Source organism: Tamandua tetradactyla (assembly GCF_023851605.1).
Source record: "Tamandua tetradactyla isolate mTamTet1 chromosome 1 unlocalized genomic scaffold, mTamTet1.pri SUPER_1_unloc_1, whole genome shotgun sequence".
In the NCBI taxonomy this organism is placed as follows: domain Eukaryota; kingdom Metazoa; phylum Chordata; class Mammalia; order Pilosa; family Myrmecophagidae; genus Tamandua; species Tamandua tetradactyla.
This window is the reverse complement of record NW_027518237.1, coordinates 151,932-176,704: the sequence shown is the minus strand read 5'-3', so window position 1 is coordinate 176,704 and position 24,773 is coordinate 151,932. Positions and strand designations below refer to the sequence as shown.

At 36.1% G+C, this 24,773-nt stretch overlaps 2 pseudogenes; one reads left to right on the top strand and one right to left on the bottom strand.

Moving 5' to 3' along the window:
• Positions 1-24,561, bottom strand: part of LOC143672668 (olfactory receptor 5L1-like) — a 110,245-nt pseudogene extending 85,684 nt beyond the window's left edge.
• Positions 9,250-10,206, top strand: LOC143672692 (olfactory receptor 10AG1-like; annotated as a pseudogene).
• Positions 24,562-24,773: the final 212 nt, after the last annotated feature.

Genomic DNA, 24,773 nt, shown 5'->3' with positions numbered 1-24,773 from the left:
TATAGATTTATGAAGATATTCAATTTTATACATATTCTTGAGTAATTTTGGTGTGTATAAAAAATTCTTTGTCTAAGCTCTCGAATCAGTTGTTATAAAGTTGTTCATATCATCCCTTTATAATCATCTTTCATTTATATAAGGTTGGTCATAATGTACACAAAATAGAGGTTTTAATTATTGTTTTAAAATTATCAGTTGGAATATTTAACCTTAAGTCATTTAAAAGGAAAAATACATATTTTCACTGTATTTTATAATTACCTATGTAATTACATTTACCAGGGCTCTATTTTCTTGTAAATCTAAGTTATATTCTGGTATAACCCCCTTTCAACTTACAGAATTTTTCTGTTATTTCTCTGGTGGTGGGTTTCTAGCCACAGAAACTCTTGATCTTGAACACTTTTGATCTAAGAATGTCTTTATTTTGCCTTTATTTTTGAAATACAGTTTTATTGGGTTTAGAACCCTTGTTTCATGAATTTTTTTTGTTCTCTGTCAGTAATTTGAATATATTAGCCTACTGCATTCTGGCCTCTGTGGTTTCTGATGAGAAGCTACTCATTTTTTTCTGCTTGCTTTAAACATTTCTGTATTTGCGTTTGGAATCCAACATTTAAACATGATGTGTCTATGTGTAATCACTTTTTATGTTTAGCTTTTTTTTTCAAAAAATAGGGGAAAATTTTGGTGATTTTTTTCCTTCAAACGTATTTTCTGTCTTTTTCTCTTTTTCTTTTATCTGGGACACTCAATGCATATATTTTGGTAAGCTATATGGTCTTCCACAGGTTCCTGAGACTGCTTAATTTTATTTATAATTCTTGGTTTTTATTTTCTTAAGATCATTTCAGCTCTATGGATCTATCTTCAAGTTTGCTAATTCTCTCTGCTACCAGCTCTAATATGCTATTGAGAACTTATATTGAAACTTTAGTTTATTGTTGTATTTTTTCTTATTGTGTTTTTATTTCTGGAATTTACTTCTTTTAAAATCATTTCTACGTATTTATTGATCTCTATTTGATGACTTATTATAATCATTCCTTCCTAAAATTCCTTAACCCTTGTTTAGGTCTTTGGGGGTATTTAAAATAATAACTGTTAAATCTTTCTCTGCTAAGACCAGCAACTGTCTTCCCTCAGACACAGTTTAAATGTGATGTTTGGTTTTATTGTTGTCATTTTTTTGGGTTTGTCTGTATATATGTCACATTTTATTGGTTTGTTGCTTGCCTTAAAAATTTTAGCAAAAAATGAATATTTTAGATACTATATTGTGACAGCTCAGAATTTTATTTTCCTCTATTGTTGGTTGTTGTTGCTATTTATGTGCCTATTTAGTGACTTGCACTGATGAATTCTGTGTAGTTTGATTCTTTACTATGTGGGGCTACTTATGTCACTGCCTAGTTTTATTTGTTTTTCTTTATAATTTTGAGTCTTACTTACTAATGATTACTGTTTTAGTTTGCTGAAGCTGCCAGAATGCAACACACTAGAGATGGATTTGCTTTTAATAAGGGGATTTATTTAGTTACAAATTTATAGCTCTTCAGACAGCCAGGCAGCTGGCTTTCTCTGGCTCTCTCTGTCACACGGGAAGGCATACAGTGGATGTCTGCTGGTCTTAACTCCCAGCTTCTGGGTTCCAGTGGCTTTCCCTGGGGTGATTCCTTTCTGCATCTCCAAACATCTGGATCTGAGCTGTGAGAGCTGAGATGAGGTACTGAGCTGTTGAACTCCCTTCTGACCCTTCTATTTTAAGCCTCCAATTAATTAAATTGAACCATCCATTGTGGAAGGCAGTCCCCTTAGCCACAAATGCAGTCAAGTATAGATGAATTTCACATACTGATGATTTAAGTCCACAGAGAGACCAACGGGGCTTCATCACCTGGCCGAGTTGACACCTGACCCTACCTATCACAATTACCCTTGGATCAGCATAGCTCACTGATGAGCCAGTGCTTGCCAGATGTGCTTAAACATCTTGAAGCCGAGAAAACATCTACTCTTCATGATGGATCAGCATGTGACTTGGGAAGACATTCAGTGTACACTTCTTTGAGTTTCATGTTCTGCATTCACAAGATCACATCCAACCAAGAGCAGGTGGCTTGCTGTCACTCTCCCTGGTTCCTCCTGAGCATACAGGCAGCCTGTGTATGTGCAGAGTTTCTTAGACTCCATGTCTGAGAGGGATCTTGTCAAGACACTTTAACTTCCTCATTCCCCAGAATATGCTAAATTCCTGTCTGGGCTCTCCCAAGCCTTGTAGAGACTTTAGGGTAGCTGTAATGCAGCTCTTTCCTTGTTAATTGACACTGAGATTGCTATTACATTTTTTACCCTGTCTTAGACATGGAATATCCCATGCTCTGCTAAAAAATAATAGTTAAAAAACTGCAATAGTGATAACAGAGAGACCAGTCCTCCTGGAAACACTGTGACATGTCTTCTCCCTGGAGCTGCATTGGGTAGGGAATATATTCAGGCTAAAATGCAGCTGATCTCCACTGTTCTTGTTGAGGTAAGCTGTATTTTCACAAGAAAACATTTCACAATTTCTTCTATGTCTTTGGTCAATTTCCTACTTTTTGATCATTGTTAAAAATTAGTCAACAATTTTGTCCAGATTTCTCATTTGCTGAACCTCACATCCAGCCATTCCAGAAGCCTGAGCAAATGTTTTTTGACAAGATTGGGAAAACTTTTCAGTGAAGAAAGTGTGGTAAGTAGAAGTATGTAGTTCAGAAAAGCATGTTCTTAATATTAATCCTATTTCTATAGAAGTGAACCCATTTGTAAATGGTGACTTTTGAAGATGCTATTTTTATTCAAGGCACAGCCTACTGAATTAGCAGGATTTTCCTGCTACTGTAAGCTTTAAAAGGGAAAATCCTGGTATATGAGCCAGAGGCCAGAAGATGATGGAACCTCAAAGAGGATAGAGAGGCCCTCTCCATGTGATGTAAGACAAACACACAAGCCACAGAAGCCAGAGGATGCCAGAATCCAGGCCCAGAATTGTGCAGATCCTGGGGAGAAAGCACTGCCATGCTGATGCCTCAATTTTGGACTTCTCCCAGCCTCAAAACCAGGACCAATTCCCATTGTTGAAGCCAGTCCTCTCTGTAGTAATAACAAAAGCCATGATACTAAGACTAAAAAGATTGTATTTGTAACATATAGTGCTGAACAACAGGACGTCCATATGCAAAAATTTAACCTAAATCTATAAATCAGATTTATACAAAAGTTAACTCAAATGAGTCATAGACCTAAATATATAACATGAATATTTATACCTTTAGAAGAAAGCATAGTAGCAAACTTTGTGAACTTTGGCTAGACAATGAATTCTTAGATAACTTACTAAAATCAAAATCCACAAAAGAAAATATTGATAAATTAGATTTATCAAAATAAAAATATTTTTCTCGGACAATGACATTGTTAAGATAATGCAAATGCAAGATACCGACTGGGGTAAATACATTCATTTCACGTATCAAACAGGGTAAATATATAAAGAATATACAAAGAACTTTTAAAACTCAGCACTAGGAGAAGACACAACCTAATTAATAAATGGACAAAAGAATTGAATGGAAATTTTACTAGAGGTGCTCCACTGAAGGCAAGAAAATAATCACATGATAAAATGCTCAAAATCAGCAGCTGACTTTAAAATGAATATTAAAACCAAAATGAAGTCATGCCACATAAGTGTGTTAATGGTTAGAGTTTTTAAAAATCACAAAAAATAGATTATTTAATATAGTAAATATAGATAATATTTAATATAGTAAATATAGATAATATAGATAATATAGAAATAATTATTTCTATATTATTTCACTGCTAGAATTATTTTCTAGATTATCTTCCAGTTGTGCATGTTTATGTGACTAAATTTAGATGATGGAGCATGAATGGAAGCTCTGCATGATATTTCCAGTTTGTACAATGAAAAATGGAATGTGAGTGATTTTCTTCGTCTATTACATCTGGCCTCCCCCACCCAATTTTCTGTTGTCTGGGAAATGATAAATGTATAGCTGGCCAGTTTTGATGTATAGTTGCAAGATTCATATTGAGGATGATGTCATTCAACAATGTTAGACCTCTTTCTACTGAAATTTTTCATAGAAAAGAAACTTCTGCCTGACATAAGAGACTTTACTTTTTCATTTTTCATAGAACATCTTAATTTAATCCCTATGTAAAATATAAATTTCTGATGTTCCCAATGCTTATATTTCTCAATCACCACAGAAAATAAATTATTCACACAATAGCTGAACCTTGTTTAACGTTTACTTGATATGGTCTAGATAACAAACTAAGTGCTTTGTAAAAATAATCATAATTACTACATGTAATACGTCTATGGATGTAGAAAGTTTATGCAACTTCTTAAGTCTGTATGAAATAAATGGAAATATAAAGTTGTTAAATGAAATAAAATGAAAAAAGAGTTTCTATTGTTAAAAGTTTTCAAATGGTGTTCAGAGTTTATTGGGGAGGTCAGAGCTGGATATCACAAATGGCCACAGTATGCAAAGTCCCCATGTTCCAGAAATGTTAAGGGTATGGACACCACAAACAAACCATAGGATAATTCAGTTAACCATCTAACCCAAAGGAAAACTGTAGTAACTTAAATATAATCCAACTGAAAAAGGCATGTGTAATCTTCTTTACCTTTACAAACCTTTGCCTGGAAAAGCCAAGGCAGGACAAAATTTGGATTGCTACCTGAAAATGTGCTCCCTGAATTGCAATCTGAGAGCCCAAATAAATGTTCTTATTGCCTTGCAGCTCAGTTTATTTCTCTGTTGAAAAAATTCTAGGTTCCTGATTCTCCCCCACCCCTCTGGCTTCAAAAATCAAAACAACCTCAAGTGAAGAGAAAAAGTATGGGCATCTCATTGAAACAAAGGTGAAGCTGAAGACCCAGACAAAGGAATGACAACAGGAAGTTGTTAGTATCTGTGCAGAATGTTTAATAGACTAAGTGAACATCAACTACCTTTTTTTCTTTTTATAAATACATTCTTTGTTTTTTTAAACATGGGCAGACACCAGAACCAAACCCCAGTCTTGGGATAGTAGGTGACAGCCACCATTGCATCGCCCCAATACCTTATTTTTAAACTTGAAATTCTTAAGGAATAATTTCCAACTGACTCAGCCTTGAACAATGATGCACACATTGACTCAGGGAGGAAGTATATCCTTCATAAAAAATCCTACCACAGGTTTCCATACTGAGATTTTATTATCATTATTATGTTCTGATGTCTGAACAGGGGAAATATATGCACAAACTTAGCCTGGAACTGCACAGACATTCCCTAAAATGCCAATGCTCTTTGTACTTGTACAAGAGGCACTTTTGTTAGCTTGTGAGTCCCCACATTGTTTGAAAACAGGCCTGTTTAGCATCATAGTAACTGAGTTAAATGGATCAATTAATGAAATCAATGTGCCCTATCAGCAAATTTAAAATTTACCATGATTTTCTGAATTGATTATCCTTGATTTGACTACAGGTTTTGTGAGTACACCACCTTCACATTACACAAATATATCCCTATGGCTTAAAAGAGGGATACTTCCTTCTTCAACTTCTTTTAAAACTATTACCACCTGCAATTGAAATGCAGTCATTTCTTTATTCTCACAAATATTTGACACATAGAAATTCAACTGGCCATATAATAAAAGGTAGGGATTTTGAACAGGTGCCTTGTAAGTCTTCCACTGATCACATTCTGCTAAAATATAGCTCTAGTTTTGCAGTGCATATGAGGCCCATCAAGAGCAACACACCATATAACTGTTCTTCCATGTGGGACTCAATCCCTATTGCCAAGAGTTAAATGAAACACTTTGGAAGTTACCATCAAGAGTTCCTGAAAGAAAGACTGAGAAAATGCACTAGGAGTGGTAAGGCTATATATGGTTTTAGTTGTGCTACAGTCTTTGAGTTGCAGGCAGAAAGGTTTAATTCAATTATAAATTAACATGGGAAAGGAACATGATCCCTGCAGGGTAACTTTCTGATTAAAGAGCACTATTTATCCTTATGGCGGTATATATTTTATAAAATGATGACATGTTTCAATAAAGGAATTTTCAAACTTAAATAGAAACAACAGGTTTTACTCATTTTATCTCAACCTTTTACCTCAATCAGTAAAGGTAAGCATGAAATTTCCCTCAATACAAACAGGGAGGTCCAAAGTATTTCTATCCAATAGCAACTTTATTTTTGCCTCTATCAGTATTCTTGAAAGCCTCAGCAAAGAACATTCAGTTTCAGAAAATGAAAAAATAAATTACTGATTATTTTTAATTTCACACACTATTTCATATAACCTTTGCAATTTTCTGGATTTCATGATTGTGAGATCAAATAAGAACAAAATGAGATGCACTTGGTAATAAAATGGGCCAATATATCAGAGCTTATTATCATCATCATAATCAAAAGGGCTAACAATTATAGAGTGTTTACATGTTATGCATGGATTTAGGTGTTTAATATGTATTCAATTTGAGCAGTGTATCTCATTAAAATCAAATTATATCTAAGTAATGAGCCTGAGACTCATTACAATTGCATTATTGAATTTGGGGTATATATTAGTGATATCAAAGAATGTCCTTGTATATTATGAGAAAGTCCCATGATAAATGAATCTGAAAATATTGGAGAAATATGACCTGTTTTTTATCAGTAGAGAATTCTCCTCAAGAAAAAAAGTGTTCACAATTGCATTTGCCAGTTGCCTGTTTGATTTTTTTTTCATGTCTTCATTTTGATTTTATAAACGTGCTTTGAATGTAAGCAATAGATGCATTGCCATGATAGATAACACAATCCTTAGATCAGAAAATAACATTTTTACTGGGGTACCTAGAAAAAGGAACATGAAGTATTTTACTAAATAAGGGCATCATCATGTGGCTGAAATTTCTAGTAATTTTCTTCTTGAGTTGTATAAATAGTAATTTCTAAAACTTTCCAGAATGCAGTGAAACCAGCTCCAAATTCTGAGAACTTTTTATTTTTTGGTATGATTCTGTTTGGAAGGTGAACACAATTTGGATAGGATTAGAATAATTACATTTCTTACTTTATAAATGGTTTCCTATCTCATTTCATATTCACCCAATTGCTGTTCCTTTTTATAGATAAAAACTTGAGATAATAGACTTGTTTATCTTGAATAATTGGCTAAAAGTTCTGTTGCCATTGTTTTAATTGCTAATTGTTTTTAACAGCTAGTTTCAGTTAACTTTTCAAATGCATTACCCTGCATGGATAGAGGGGAATAATGCAGGGAGGGGGGTCAAAGATGACAGAAGAGGATAGCAGCTCTGAGGGCAATGCTATATTATCAAAGCTGGGTTACATGAGACAAACCAATCTAGAAAGTCATAGGAAATTAGTCAACTGACAATTTTGATAATATTTCATGTATTGGGCTCTACATTGAATTACATAAGTGAATAAAGCATGTTTACCATTTTGGAGGATGTTGTGCTAAAAGAAAAGTGTAGGTTTTGTAGTCTTAGAGACTTGAACTTGTATCTTAGGAGTGTCATGTGTTAATACTATTTCCCGACCATCTTTGAAGTTTCAGCATCTTTAACATTCCTTATAATCAAATTTTCAGAAGGAGAATTGTATAAGATCATGATTGAAGAAAGTTTATATACCTCTAGTGCTTCAGTATTTAGTCTAAAATATTGTAGATGGTAAATGAAATTATTATTTGGTTTTATTTCTCACCATCACAGAAAATCCTCAGGCAACCCAAGTTTTGCATAGAAGTCACTTTTGCCCTATCTGTGTCTACAGAGTTTGATACTGAGCTCTTGCCCAGCATCCACATTTAACATCCTTCACAAATGTCATGGTGTGTGTCTTCTGTGCAGTGACTCATGCCTTTCATATGAGTCAACACATAATGCAGATGTAATCTCCTACATCCTGAAAACAATGAGGCAGTGTGCTTCTTCTGCAAAGGTGAATGGAGAGTATAATTCCTTTACAAACACAACACACATGCACACAATTAATGCATGCTTCATTATTATGCAGTGAAGTTTTAGTTTTGGATTAGAACTGCTTCTTACACATTGGGAATTATTTGAGAAAAACCACTAAGCTGATTCTACTGTAATTTTTTCAAGAAGTCATAAATCAAATATTATAGAACAAATATAACATGCATTACATAGAAAGTTATATAAAATACTGTAAGAAGCTTATGCCCTACCTAGAGAAATAAGCAGAGTGCATAATAAAGAATGATGATCACACCCAACACAATCATGTTGTACACACATCACATCTGTGCAAGGAAATTACTGAAGTCCACAGATGAGGTCAGCAGAGAAACAGTGACTAGCAAGGATGTGGTTGATTTAGGGAACTCTGATAGTTAAGTGGCAGTTGACTGCCCCTTTTATAGAATAGGTGTAGAAATCAGAATGAAGATTTGTGCATTCTGGTAAAATGGCTTGCTTGAGCATAGATGCTAAGCAAACCTAATTATGACCTCTTGAATTCTTCTGGACAGGAGTTATGGCCATCTTAGAGTTCTCTTTCTCCCACTACAAAATCTGAGTAAAATGTATGACTCCTGACTTCTCATAGCATTCATTCAAATGCAAACACAATTTAAAAGATCAAATGGCATACCATAATATATGGTGGTGAGTCCTTCATGATTTTTTATACTAAGTTAGTCTAGATAAGAATGATACTAAAGACTTTAGAGATACTATAGGAAAGCTGGCACATTTTTATTAAAAATATTTGAATGTTTCCTCCACAAAACTATTTTAGATGGCTTAAAATGTATCTATTAGTGCAATAAAATTAATTTTAAGTGATAACAACAGAAACCATAATTGAGAGGAGCAAAGCATACCAACTAACATGATGAAATAATTGCTACAATTGAATATAAACTCAGGTTGTAAGATTCCAAGTGTTCAGACAGATAACAAAATTTAAAATCATATATCATCACCAAAACAAGTAAATATAATAACTCTTAACAGATTTTTTAAATGGTTCATTTTTCTTATTGACATGTAAAACCACTGGCATCTATAATATTTTTTTCTTGTACAGGGTTGGAAAATTGGAGGAATGCCATCCTCGGTTTATATGTGAGTATACCACAGCCAAGAAAAGTACAGTAACTTGTACTCCTGATTAAGTCATTTCTAGGGATGAAAACTGAGAAGAAAAAAGGAGAAGGCAATGTTTCAACAGTGATGCAATTTGTACTCCTGGGATTTTCTTACCTTCCAGATCTCTAAGGGCTTCTCCTTGGTATGTTCTCCATGGTTTACATCCTAATTTTACTTGGAAATGGACTCATACTCATAATAACCAGGCTTGACCCTGCATTGGAGAAACCCATGTATTTTTTCCTGGCAAATTTTTCCTCCTTGGAATTCTGCTATGTGTTAGTCACTGTCTCCAGGACTCTGGCGAGCCTCTGGACTCAGGACAGAAGCATCTCTTTGCTGGGCTGCACCACCCAAATGTGCTTCTTCCTTATTATGGAGGCCACTGAGTGCTTCCTCCTGACTGTGATGGCCTATGACTACTATGTGGCCATCTGTGACCCTCTGCACTATCCTGTAGTCATGAGCCAAAGGGTGTGTGTGCAGCTGGCTGTTGGCTCCTGGGTCAGTGGGATCCCTGTCCAGATTGGGCAAACATGTCAGGTGTTCTCTCTGCCTTTCCATGGTTCTAACCGAGTCAACTACTTCCTCTGTGACATCCCCCCCATTGTCAGGCTGGACTGTGGGGACACTTCTGGACATGAGGTATCTGTCTATTTAGTAGCTGTGCTGTTTGTTGCAGTCCCTTTTATATTGATTCTTGCCTCCTACAGCAAAATCATCTCCACCATTCAGAGGTTGCCCACAGCCCAAGGCTGGGCCAAAGCCTTCTCCACATGCTTTTCCCACCTGCTGGTCGTGGTTTTGTTCTTTGGATCCACTACCATCACCTATCTAAGTCCCAAATTCAATCACTCTGCAGGAACTGACAAGCTGCTCTCACTTTTCTACACCATCCTGACTCTGATGTTTAATCCCATGATATACAGCCTCATGAACAAGGATGTTATAGCTGCACTAAAAAAAATTGTTCCTTAAAAATAGTTAATGAACTTGTGTTTGCTTTAACTGATCGTATTAGAGTTTTCAAAGAAATTTTTAAATCTCTACATTACCCTTTTGTTGTGATAATCACTTCTCCTTGTGATGTATTTTCAGAGATGTAGCATGACATGCTCTGTGCCTGAATATATTCTAGGAAAATTAATCTGCCTTCAAAATTACATGTCTAAAAATATTCTCATCACATATATAAAACAGCAATTTGCATCAAATTTTGCCATTAAATCTATTAACAGAATCCAAGCTGTTAAGATGTTTGACTTCAATATCTTTGGGAGTCTTTAAGACTACTTGACCAAATAACTGTTCAAGACATCACACTTGCATTTCCCAGTACTTATCCCTGACCACCCCAGCAAGGAATGGCCAGTGGGTGAGTGACAAATGTTCAGTGAAAGACAAAAGGACTGAGTATAAATTTTATCCATTTAGATGAATATTACTATGCCCTACTTCAAAATCTTGCCAAAATTTTAAGATTTTAAAGCACTGATAAATATTTAATTTTATTATTTAATGTACCTTGCCCCTATGTAGACTTACTCAAGCCATATTCCCAAAAGAAACTTACATGTGTTCAGCTCTCTCACTTTGAAGTTCCTGGCAGATTACATGCTTTAGTGTAAAACTCCTATGTGTCTCAACCAATATATTTTATACAAATTTCTATATTATTCTTAGCAATTATGGTCCTAAAATAATGTTTTGGGATAATTTCCTCTCTTTCATTATTTCATTCCCAACAGATATATTCTCAATCCATTTTGGATGAGCTCTGCTGTGTATGAAAGGTTTCCTGTCCTCTTACTTTCTAATGACCAATTATACATAGTCTTCTTCATAATATTAATAACTTTAACATAAGATCTCTCTACAGAAAATGTCTTTGAAAACTCAGAAAAATTATCCATAATATTGTAGCAGCAATTAGATATAGCAAAAGCTTGTTTCACCAGAAAATTGTACTGCAACAGAAACAAATGGCTCTGGAAATGGAGAGAGTATCTGGATTATCTGCATGGGGCCCACTCTAATCACATGCACCCTTACAAGAGAAAGAGTGAAAGGAGAGGTGCATAACAGAGAGGTGTGACAACCCAACAAAAAGCAAAAGAGAAGAAGTATTGAGCAGGTGATGGTGGCACAGTGGCAGAGTTCTCACCTGCCATGCTGGAGATGCAGGTTTGATTCCTGGTGCCTGCCCACGTCAAAAAGAGGTGAGGCATTGGTTTTCTCTTATGTTTCTAATTTCAATATCATTGTTTTCTGCTTTAATCTTTAGTTATTACCTTTCAACTGATTGTTTGAGATTTACAGTGTTGCTATTAATCTAATTTCTCAAATTGGAAACCAAGATTATTGACTTGAAATTATTTTCAAATATATAAATTTTTGGCTTTACAGGATAGATGCTTATGTCTCTCACTTCTTTAAGAGAATTGCAAGGATAAGATTTATGTGGTGGCTTCATGGTATCATCAGAGAATCAAAGTCTGAAGTTTCTGCTCTGCTACCTCAAATATTTCCTTCATGCTTGTGTCACTTTATGGTTCAGGCCAGTTGTTAGTGTCTCCAGGCAGCAGGAATGAGAAAGTGCCCATTCTTGTTCAATTTTTTTTAACTGAGCTATTTGTAGATTCACCTGTATTTCTAAGAGTATCCTCAAATATTTTCACATTTTCCAATGGATTTATATAGTCACTTTTTTTACAGTTTTAAATATAGTCTATATACTATATGTTCATTGTACATGTAGTTTGTAAATATATTCACCCAGTTTGTAGTTTTTCATCCTCTTTCAGAAAGCAAAATATTTTATTTTTGTGAGGTCCAATATATTAAATTTTCCTTTTAAGAATTGCAATTTTGGTGTCAATTTTAAGTATTGCTTCCCTAATCCTAGATCCTGCAGATGTTTTCTTATACTTTTCTAAAAGTGTACACATTTAAGACTGTGGTTTATTTTGAATAATTTTTTTTCAAAGGTGTGAGCTTTATATTGATATTGACTTTTTCCTATAGAAGGCCAACTGCTCCAGCACTATTTATTGAAAAGTCTACCCTTCCAGTAATGAATTGATTTTCCAACTTTGTCAAAATGAATTGACACATTCTTCTCCAGTGTACATTCTTCAGGACAAATGATATGGTAGGTCATATGACAAGTGTCCATAATGTTAAATAGATGAAACCATACAATGAATTTTCCCCTCCCACAGTGGAATGAAGCAAAAAATCAGTGAAAGAGTGATTAATGGAAAATTCACCAAAATATGGAAATTAAACAATGCACTCTTGTAAACTCAGTGGGTCAAGTGAAAGATCCCAAAGTAAATTAGAAAATCACATTATGTAAATTAATAGGAAAGAGCAATATATCAATACTTATGGGGTCCAGCAAAGGCAGTACTGAGAGGAACTTATAACTCTAAATGCTTACATTAAAAAAGAAAAAAATTCCTTGAATTGGAGACATAACTTCACAACTGATGGATCTAGAAGAAAAAACGCAAAATAAACCATATGGGAGCAAAAGGAAGGAAATAAATATTACAGCAGATATAAATGACAACATAAAAAAATAGAACCAACAAGAGCAAAAGTTGGTGCTTTTAAAAAATAAATAAAACGGAAAAACATTTAACTATACTGAAAATGACAAAGAGAAGACACAAATAACTGAAATAAGAAATAGAAAGGGGGAATTAACTACCGACCCACTATGAACAAAAAGGATTATGATAGTTTTCTCCAGAAAAACAGAACTGTCAATATGCATGCACATACACACCTATGTAGTTAGATAGATAGAATAGTTAAAAAGTTGCAGTTATAGATATAATTGATCAATTGATTGCTTATAAGAATTGGCTCACACAACCATGGGACTAGCACATCCTAATTCCATAAAGCAGGCTGCAAGTAGGAAATTCTGATGAAGGTTTTGATGACTACTACAGGAGAAGCTGACAGGTTTAAGTAGGGAAAGAAATTCTTCTTTTTGATGGCTAAAATGATCATTTAAGACCTTCACTTGATAGGATTAGACTTCTAGCCTTGCCTTAATGTACTATGATGACTATAAATGTAATCAACCACAGTTGCAATCAAATGACTATTCAAGCCCATGTAACACTTGACAGTAACAATCAGGATGGTGTATCTTTTACCAAAAAAGGACACATGATCCTAGTAAAGTTGACAGACAAACAACCATCACAGTCCATGTCTTGATAATTTGACAGCCACACACATCTCCTCAAACCACATAGTCTCTAAATTTAAAAACAACAGTTGTACTTTTGTCTAACATAATTCAGCTGTCCTGTGTACACCCATGAATGCACTAGCCCTTTCCCCAGAAGAAGGTGCAAGTCCTTGAGTAATATACACTCTTCAACTTGGTGTTCTGCAACTTAAATATCATGAAATAGTTGATAAAATTTATGTTATATGATTAGGAGTTAAGATAGGGAAGAAAACAAAGATAGTTGCTCAATGTATCTAAATGAACATATTCATAGAAAATGTAGTAAATCTATTAACAAATATACCACATTTCTGCAACTAATGCTTATAGTTCATATTTATAACTACCTTCTTCCACTACCCATTCCATTTTCCCTTTATCCTCAGGTAGCACTTCAGCTGTCCAGGTTTCATTGCCTGAAATGGTGACCCAAACCTTCATTCCTGATCATCCTGGGTCATTAGTCGTCCTGCCTGGATTGGGTTGTTGCAGTTTTCCATTAACTTTAATCACTGGGCATGGAGGGGGTCTCCTTTAGTCTTCATCTCCATTGTATATTTGCAGTCTTATTTCCACTTGAAAGAAAGGTTGTTAAACCCCAGCAGGTGGTACCACTCCCATTATCATACCTTGATTCCTGGACCCAAGAATACTGGCTATGGCTATGGATGTATAAGAGCCACAGATGTGCAGTATCCTCATCTTCCTGAAAAAGACTGCTGTACAAAGCATTGCCACCCAGTCAGTGCTCTAACTGAGTCTTCAGAAGGACATTCCACCACTCTATCATTTGAGCTCCTTCAGGATGGTGGGAAATATGGTAAGACCAGTGAGTTCCATGAGCATGTGCCTATTCCAGTACTTCATTTGCTGTGAAGTGGGTCCTGTGATGAGATGCAGTACTATGTGGATTAACTGATGGTGAATAAGGAATTCTGTAAGTCCATGAATCATAATTTGGACAGAAACAATGTGTGTAGGGAAGGCAAATATGTGTCTTGAATATCTGCCTATTCCTGTAAGAATAAAACCCACATTCCTCCTCCATGATGGAAGTGGTACAATCTAATTAACCTTCCACCAGGTAGCAGGCCAATAACCTCTGGGAATGGTTCCTTATCAGGGACTAAGCATGGGTCTCTGTTGCTGGCAGGTTGGACACTTAGCAGTGGACATAGCCAGGCAGGCCTTGATGAATGTAAGTCCTTTTTACTGAGCCCATGCTTAGCCTCTATCCCTACCACCATGGCCTCTTTGCTCATGAGCCTTTGAACAACTAGGATTGCTAGTATCTCCCAGGAGGGCTTTCCTTCCACAACTGCCCTCACTCCACAAGTACAGGAACCAGTGTTGTGATTTTGTCGGTTACTGATCTTGTGTATTGCAGTGATGCATTCTGAAACTGGAGAAGGAACCACTGAATAAATATGACCTCCCTGCCCACAGTGTGATGAATGTCAGCTGAAGCTCCTTGGATCACCAATCTTCCATGGGTCCCTACTCTGACTGGTGGGCCACAGGGATGTTTCTGGTCTCTTGGGATTAGTATCAATTTAGAAACAGCATCCTATAATTCCTGAAACATCAGTTCATTTCATTTTCCTCAATGCACAATAACCCTGGAAAAGGTCATAAATTCCTTTGGGAAGGCTGGGGGAAATTAACAGGAGTTTGTTTATTATCATTACTTCACATCAGTGAGATCACACAATATGTGCCCCTTTATGTCTGGCTTGTTTCACTCAGCTTAATGTTCTTAAGAACCATCCATGTTGTCACATGCATCAGGACTACATTTCTTTTCATGGTTGAATAGCATTCTATTGAGTGCAATACCACATTATATTTATCCGTTTATTCAGTGATGAATACTTGGGTTACTGCCATTTTTTTACAATTGTGAATAATGCCATTAAGAATATTAGTGTGAAGTATCTGTTAGATTCCTGACTCTTGGTCCTTTTGGGTATCTACCTATCAGCAATATTGCCAGGTCATTTGGTAATTCTATACTTAGCTTCCTGAGAAACTGCCAAACTGTCTTCCATCTTGGCTGCACCATTCTATATTGCCATCTGCAATGACAAGTGTTCATATTTCTCCACATCCTCTCCAACATTTGTAGTTTTCTGTTTTTTTCACAGTAGCCATTCTAGTGTATGTGAAATTATGTCTCATTATGGTTTTGATTTACAATTCCCTAAAAGCTACTGATATTGAATATCTTTGCATATGCTTTTTAGTCATTTGTATATCCTCTTTGGAGAAACATCTCTTCAAATCTTTTGCCCATTTTTAAAATTAGGCTATTTTCCTTTTTTACTGTTTACTTGTAGGATTTCTTATATATTCTGTATATTATCCTCTTATTGGATATATGAATTCCAAATATTTTCTCCCATTGTTTTGATTGTCTTTTCATCTTTGTGACAAAGTCCTCAATGCACCAAGATTTGTAATTTTGAAAATGTCTCATTTATCTATTTTTTCTTTCATTGTCTGTGTTCTGGGTGTAAAGTCTAAAAGACCACACTGCACAACATGAGATCCTGAAGGTGTTACCTTACATTTTTTTTATGAGTTTTATAGTCCAGGTCTGTGTATTTAGGTTTTTGATCCATTTTACATTAATTTTGTATATGGTGTGAAATTAGGATGCTTTCTTATTCTTTTGCATGTGGATATCCAGTTCTCCCAGCACCATGTTTTACAGAGACGAGTGGACTCAGCAACCTTGTCAAAAATCCATTGGTCATGCACATGAGGACTTATTCCTGCACTTTTAATTCTATTCCATGAATAAATACTTCTTTCCTTTTCTGTTTCAGAGTTTTTGATTTCTAATTCTTCTTTTTGAATCTTTATTTGAGTTTTTCTTCCTGATTATATTACCCATCTCTTCATGCATGCTTTCTACTTCTTTCATTAAAACTATGACCATATTAATCAAAAATTATTTTAAATTCTTGGTGTGATAATTCCAAAGTCTCTGCTATATCTGAACTTAATTATTATGCTTGCTCTGCCTCTTTTATGTTGTTGCCTTTCAGGATGCACTGTAATTTTTTGTTTAATGTTAGACATGATGTAACAGATGAAAAGGACTGAGGTGCATAGACCCTAAGCTGAGGTTTTATGTTAATCTCTCTAAGAGTTCGATTGTGTTTACTATTTTCTATAGCTGTAGTTAGAGGCTGATGTTTCCTCTGGTGTTTTTTGTCTCCCCTTGTGACTTTGGGTTTTCTTGTAGACTCTTTCTAAGATCAAGGCTGAGCCTTGCCTTTCTTTCCACTGTAGTCTTTTGTGGTTATTTTTGTTGTAGTAAGGTGTGGTGGAAGGGAAATAATTTATAACCTGTGATTTGGTCTCAAGCTTTTAGTGGGCCTGTGCCTTTCAGTCTGATCATCTCAGGTGCTTCTCAGCTTTTTTTTTTCTTTATTTCATTTTTTGTAGGTGAGACAGGAAAATCCAAAGGTTGGACCTGGGTATTTCCATTCTCATTTGTCTTAGGGGTAGAGATCTGTATTTCCCTTCATCAGGCTGGTTCCTTTATTCAGGTTTCCTTCCTCAGGCCCTGGTAAACCTCAATCTGATTAACCTCTAGTAAATTAACTTACTGTGAGGGAAGCCTTTGATAAGAAGAACAGTGCCTTCTGGGTCTGAATGTTACTTTTCTTCTCCCATTGTTGGAAGCAGGAGGGGAATTTTTCAGGTCTTCACAGTGAGAACACGAATGGGTTCTTCCAGGCAAAACTCAGAACATGGTTCACCAACCCCATGAAACACAAACAAAGAAAACTGTGTCCTACAGAGCATTTAACTCTCAAGCTTCTCCAAACAGGCCCTCCAGCCATTTACCTTTGCAGTGGCAGCATTGCTACCATGTCTTGTTCCAGCAGGGAGTTTGCATCCTAGGTGTCTTCTACAGGTACTCTCTGGTGCTCTATCTCTGGCTCTTTTCTGTTGTCAGGGAAGTAGTTTGTCCTGTGCCCTAAATTCACTGATGGATCTAGAAAAAGCTGTTTCTACTTTTTCACTTCATTCAGATTTTTTTCTTTTTAGCATAGGGGGTTTTAACTTCTAAGCACCTTCCATGCAGACTCTCTTTTTGTGGTCTTAATTTACATTCAAATAGCTACTGATGTTGTGACCCATTTCATGCTTTGAATATCAGTATAACTTAATTATTTAAGTTTATTTTCAAATCTTGGGCCCTTTGGGTAAGAGTGGCTTTTGTTTTCATATTATTGAGCTTTGAGAATCTTACATATTCTCTGAATACAGATGCCTTGATAGATGTGTGGTTTGCAATCATATTTTAATCTCTATGACATATCATTTGGAAATTATTTTTTAATCCTAAAGTGGGAAACAATTACTTAAAACCACACATACTGCTTTCCAAATTTTTCATGCATTATGCAATTTTACATCCCAGTATTATATAGATGAGCCACAGTTCATCTTGTCATTCTGAAATTATGTGACTATTATGAATTTTTCCCTTCTCACAAAAAATCTGTCTTCCTGCAAGCCATAAGGTCTAAAGTCACAGGCAGAATTCTTCAGCTACCAGAAACATAATGAGTTTCTTGGCAGAGAATTATTTTAATAGCTTACACACTTGATCCCTTTTTAATGTGATAGACAAAGTCACTCATTTGATCTTTTTTTTTTAGGTGCTTGGTCTGGGAATTGAACCCAGGTCTCCTGCATGGAAGGTGAGCATTCTACTACTGAACCACCCATACACTTACTCACTTGATCTTAAAAACTCATCAACAAATCCTAAATGATTGGATTTGCTAAAGCTGCTACAATGCAATATACCATGAATGGATTGGATTTTAAAAGGGGATTTATTAAGTTACAAATTTACAGTGCTAAAGCCATGAAAATGTTCAAACCAAGGTATCAACAAGAGGACACCTCCTCTGGGGAAGTGCAGCATCCAGGTTCCTCTGTCCCATGTGATGTCTCCTGGCCCTTCTCTTCTGGGTTGGATTTGAAATGGCTCTTTCAGCTCCTGTGGGTCCTTCTGCTGTCCCCTGGAGCAACCTCCTACTGCACATCCTCCATCTGCTCTCTGCAAGGGCTCTGCACTCTCCCTCTCTCAGGGAGCTCCTAGTGGACTGAGACCCACCATGAACTGTCAGGGCCACATGTCTATCTAACCAAAAGCCCCTTCCACAGCTGAGCACCACATCTCCATAGAAACAACCTTATCAAAAGATCCCACCCAAACAATAGTTCTGCCCCCATAACATTGGATTAAGATGAAAAGAGCATGGCTTTTCTGAGGTACACAATAGTTCCAAACCAGCACCCTAAATATTATACATGATTAAGTATTTAATTAGCATCACACCTGAACAAGATACCAGCTCCTTGTTTACCTGATGGTCCATGAAACCTGGACAGAGTCAAAGTCAGGGCATTGGCTACGTCCTTGCTTTCCCACCCGCATGACCCAGGCCCAGTGCTTGGGCTGCATTTTCCCTAATGAACATCTAGTATTGGCAGCCATGAAGTGACAGCACCTCAGACTTGTGTTCCAGGCATGCTCTCCTTTTGCTTCCAGTCTATGTCACAGTGCCTCAGTTTATGTCTGTATTTCCTTGGGTAGACAAACTCTTTTCCAGGTGTATTTTTAAAAAAGTCCTTTCAAGTACAACCATTTCCATATTTTCATCTATCATATTTTGTGTTCCTAAAATTGATCTGCAAAGAGAATGCATCCAACATTGAGATATGCTGGTTCTCTTACCTGCTTTCCCTTTAGCAGCTTACTAAAATGGAAAAGGTTTTAACCAACATATGTGGAAAAGAACAAAGGACTAACATGGAAAATTGTTGTGCATGGACCATTCTTTAATTCTGGTTTGTTCAATCAAGGTGACTTAAGGGCAATAACAGGCTTTTTGCCTTTTTTTTGGTCTCATAAATATTCTTTTAGGTCAAAGTATGTCACTAAATTTGGAATTCTTATTTCAAGATACTCTCCAGTATGTCAAAAATTAGAAATGTCTAATCCACCTTAAGCTTTAGATCTTCTGTTTGCATGTGCATCTCAGGGAAGATATCTCTCCAAATTCTTCTCCCTGTCCTGGAAGTGGATGCTGTTATTAGTAATTCAATGCTTGAATTGCTGGTGATGCAGTGACCTCAGTTATCTGATGTGTCCTTGGAATTTCATGATTTTGCAGAGTATCTAGCTTTATGTACTATAGGAGTGGGAGCAAATCTCTTTCTAGATTTCTGCTGCCTACATTGAAGGCATGAGTGTAATTACACTTTTTAAAGAAGATTCAAGTAAGTGAAATTTTAATAAGTCTTTAAATGATCATTTAATAAATCCCACTAAAGCCCTTTTTATATAAATTTCTCAGAAACCAAGATAGTGAATGCCTCTAAATGGCTGCATAAAAATTGCCTTTTGAGAATAGAAGACTGCCAGATTTCACATCAACAAAATAAGATAAGGGGGCATAATAATATTTAATGAATTATGTAAATATTCAATGAGGGTGAATGACTGAAAATTTTGACATATTATATGGATTATATTTTGAAAATTGAGTGGCACTGCTTTTAAAAAAAATGGTAACATAGGTCTATCCAAATCTTTGTTTTGATGTGTTCAACTTTAAGGATGCTGAAATTGGTATTATTCTAGCAAAAATAAGTTTGTTCATGGATAACATGACTACTTAAAGAAAAAATAAAGCAGTCCCATCAATATCATTAAGAGATGCATTGCCAATGACATTTTTTAGTTTCTCTAAAATTTCTATATCACATAGAGATTTATTACCATAGGAAACCAAATTTATATTTTTTGTCACTGTTTCAAAGAAATATGCTAGTGTGGTTATTAAGAGACATAGTTCTATTTCTGGATGGTAAGTAGAACTTAAATATGAGTTCAGGTACAAAATAATTGAGATATAATATGATCATTCATAAATTTCATAAATGAATCATAATGGATCTCAGCTATGTTATATAGTGGTGCTATAGGCTTTTCTTTTTCAATTTAAACTCATGATGAAAAATAGTAACATAAGCCATGCTCCCCATAGCAGCTATGGGAACTATCACAGGCAATTTGAAAATAAAGTTAGAGAATGGAAGAATATTGAAAAAGTATTTTTGTGTGTGTGGTTGAAGCCCCAAATTATTGTCTTTATTATGGCAACTACTAATTTTAAAACATTGGTCAGAGTATTTAAACCATATAAATCTCCATTTCTTCAGAATACTAATTAAGATGATTTTGCTTCTTCCTTCACAAAAATGCAATCATTCCATAATGGGTGATTATTCATTATTTATTCCAAAAGATAAATGTAATTCTTCTGCTAATTTTCACCCATGGCCAAATAAGTTAAAAACCTTTCTTTCATAATGAAATTTCAAACTAATAAAGAACATATTGGAAAAATGGCTATTTTTGTAAGGTTAGAAAGAAAAATGAGAAACAATTTTATATTGCTTCAAAGAAATAACTTGAAAAGATTGCATGAAAAGATAAAGCTGATATTATAAAATTTGATATTATAAAATTAGATTCCTAGGTCTGTGAAAGTCTCATAATGAATATTTACTGTATTTAGACCTTAGAGTTCACTTAAACAACAGTGAAGTTCAGAGAGAAAACTTACCTACTACTTACGATGCTGCCACTCAGTTGTTTTCTGAGCCTGCCAAGAGAGGCCTGGACAGGAGGGCTGTGGCTATGCCCTGCTCAGCTGCCACAGCTGATTAATGGCCATTACCCTGCTCGTTAGGTCATGGAAGGGAAGCTGAACTTGGAACATGGACACATCTCCGTTTTTGTTCTCTACTTTCCAAAGACCAGTCTGTCATCTCTAAACCACTTTTACATCCTGATATCCCCACTATGGAATGCTTTACTGAAATGAATTAGAATAGAAGTTACATTTTACGTGTATGTACATTTTACGTATATGGCATAAAAAAGCATCTGCCAATCATTGTCTTAACTAACAATCTCACCTCCTGAGTGTTGTTCAGGCTCTTTGCCCCATCTGAGGCTTCTTCCTTGCTCTCCTGTTTCACTTACATCTTTCCCATTCTTAAAGGTCAAGGTAAAAGTGTAGATCAGTTGTGAAGCAATCCCTCCAACATCTTAAACTCTTTCTCTCCACCAACCCTGTTATGATATTCACTATATTACCTCTTATAAATAGTAACATTTATGTTCACTGCTCTAATACAGCAGGATTTTAAAGGACCAGAAATTAAGAACTCACTTAACTGTCACATATCTTACTGTTATTACAATAATAGTCATTGTTTATTAACACCTACAACTTCTAGGTACAAGAAAGGAAGGATGGAGAACCACCACTTATGATCACATGCACCGTAACACATAGCACCTATGCTTCCTCTATGTGGCAGCAGCTGTATAAAATATGTCATATCTCAGTTTTGTATATAATGACTGAGGCCAACAACAAACAGTTTGTCTGGCTAGTACAAGCAGAGGCAACTATAATCCTTTTGACCTGAAACTTATGTTCTTTCCAGTGTAAAATGTTTTCTCTTATTGAAAAGCTAAGAGATCTTTAAGACTGAGTCCCTGATGCAGATTTTATACAAATTCAGAGGTGTTATGCAATAACAGATGAACAACTGTGCAGATGCATGCATCAATATGAAAAATAACTTCTGTGCATTTGTACTGTTGCACTGATGGCTTCACAGACATCCTGCCTCTCAGGTTGTAGAGAAGTGGACCGAACATGGGACCCAGGACATTAGAGCTGCAGGTTTTAGAGCATGCACTACAGGAGGAGGAGGGCTGTGCTGTGGAAGGTGGAGACAGCAGTCAGGGGTGAGCCCAGGTGGAGAAGATTTGTGGTGCTCACCTGAGAACATATCTTGAGGATGGTGACACCAATGAACACCTGAGAGATGAGAATGGTAGGTACTGTGCTCACTTCACTAAAGGTGCAAAGATGAAAAGTAGCAGGTGGTGGAGTATCAGAATGGCTGAGAGAGAGAGAGAGAGAGATGAGCAGAACACACAGAACAGGTGACCTTCTATGCTGAAACCATGAAAACAGGACTTGATAGCAGAGCATGTGAGGATCAAGGAACATACAAGTGACCATGTGCATAGCACTTTCTCTGGGTCACAGCAGCTGTGCAAGGCAAAGATTCGCAAACTGCCACAAAGTGGCCAGAGGCCACTACAGGGAACACAAGGATTCAGTCACCACAAATGCACAGAAGAAAAGAATCATACTACACAACTTAAAAAAGAAGTGGATCTGGCTGCGATGAGCAGGCTCACCAGCACCTTGGAAACAGTGATGGAATAATGGTGGAATCCACAAAAGAGAGATGACTAAGGAAAAATTGAATGTTTATGGGCAGTTTGGGGTTAATTTTAATGATCACAATAATTCCAAGATTTCAAAAGTAATAGTGTAGGTGGCTGGAAATACCAAGAAGAGGGACCTACTGCTCTGCTTAAGTAAAAGGTCATCATTATGGCTTAATTAACAAAATTTACTTAGAGTGGCAATGTTCAGTCATGGTGAACCCTCAAAGAGCACAACCAGATATGGTAATGGACACAGAGAAGCAGGGTGCCCGGTGAGAAGCTTCTCTGTGTCAGTGGTCCTGACACTGGACACACTGCTCCCACTTGTCTAAATTTATTACTCATGGGTTTGTTAAAGACTACTTTGAGAATGCATTGAAATTTATTCTTTCTAATGCCATGTCTTTCAAAATAAATATTATTCATTAAATTGTGACTGTAGAGTTTAGGTGGATTTATCTAAAATCACAGCTAGTGACACAGGCAAAACCTGTAATAGAACCTGTAGTTTTGTTACTGCTGTGCTTTATTTTGTATGTTCATCAGATAAATCTTATTACTTATTGGGAAAAATATCAGACTAATAAACAAATAATAGCCTCTTCAAAACTGACATTGACATTAAAGGCAGAAGTCAGAGATATTGTGATCTCAATTCCAGGCCACTATCATAAAGCAATACCAATAAGGAGTGTTGCACAAATATTTTGAACTCTGAGTACATGTACAACTTTTGATTATAACACACAGTAGTCTATTAAGTTCCCCAAAGCATTATAGCTAAGAAGCAATGTATATACCTTAATTGAAATGGGACACAGAGAAACAAAGTGAAACATGTTTTTTGGAATAATGGCACAGATACCTGTTAAAACTTTCAACTTGTAAAAAATCTGCAGTATTTGCAAAAACACAATAAAGCAAAATGCAATAAAATTAAGTATGTTAATATTGACCTGAGGAGTTTAAACTGGGATTTGTCCTAGTTTCATAATATCCTGAAATAACTCTAATTCCTACATATGTAAAGACAGTTCTGATTATAATATAAAAGGCATTAAAGTGATTCTAAAAGAATTAAACAACTGGGAAGATTGGAACAAAACTTCATAACATGCATAATTTTAACCTTGCAGGCAGTTTCATCAGTTCTTAAACAGGCTCTTAACTGAAACATTGTCAGTTTTTAATTTGAACATCACTTTTTGCAGGATATTCATTTTCTTTTCAAAAGGAAATTTTTCTGAGATGAGCAAATATTGAGATGAATGAGCAAACTGATTTCTTGGAAGGCAACTATCAAATGAGATGAACTCTCAAGTAAAACATGTGGAAGGACCTCTGCAATGTTTTGCATTCACGGTACTGTTTAACCTTTTCTAGTTTGTAAACGTCGTCCTCCCACTGAGGAGCCCTGGGGCCAGGAGAGGCTCACTGCAGCTCTGAGAGCTGCCTGCACAGCCGTGCTCCTCAGGCTGTAGGTCAGGGGCTTAGCCTGGGACTCACCACACAGGACACTATGGTTGCTAGGTAGGTCCAGGCTGCAGTCAAAACTGGGCCTGCAGCAAGTGAAAAGGATCATTCCAGAGAAGACACCGATGGCTGCGGCATGGGAGGTGCAGGTAGAAAAGTCTATGCACCTTCCCTCTGAGAGCACATCCTCAGGATGGTGCTGAGAACAAACAGGTAGGAGAGAAGAGGGTCCTGGTGGTGACAATGACATGCTCCACCATGTCCATTCACAGACACATCGTAGCAGGCAAGAAATAAGAGGGGTACATCTGGAAGTGGTTAATAGAGGGGTTCATCACAGAAGAAGTGGTTAATAAGGTGGACATCCTGAAGTGGTTAATAGGGGTACATCATAGAGTGTTAACTGCGTTTGGTCTGCAGGATGGGATCTCAAGAACTAAGCATGTGTGGACCAGAGAACAC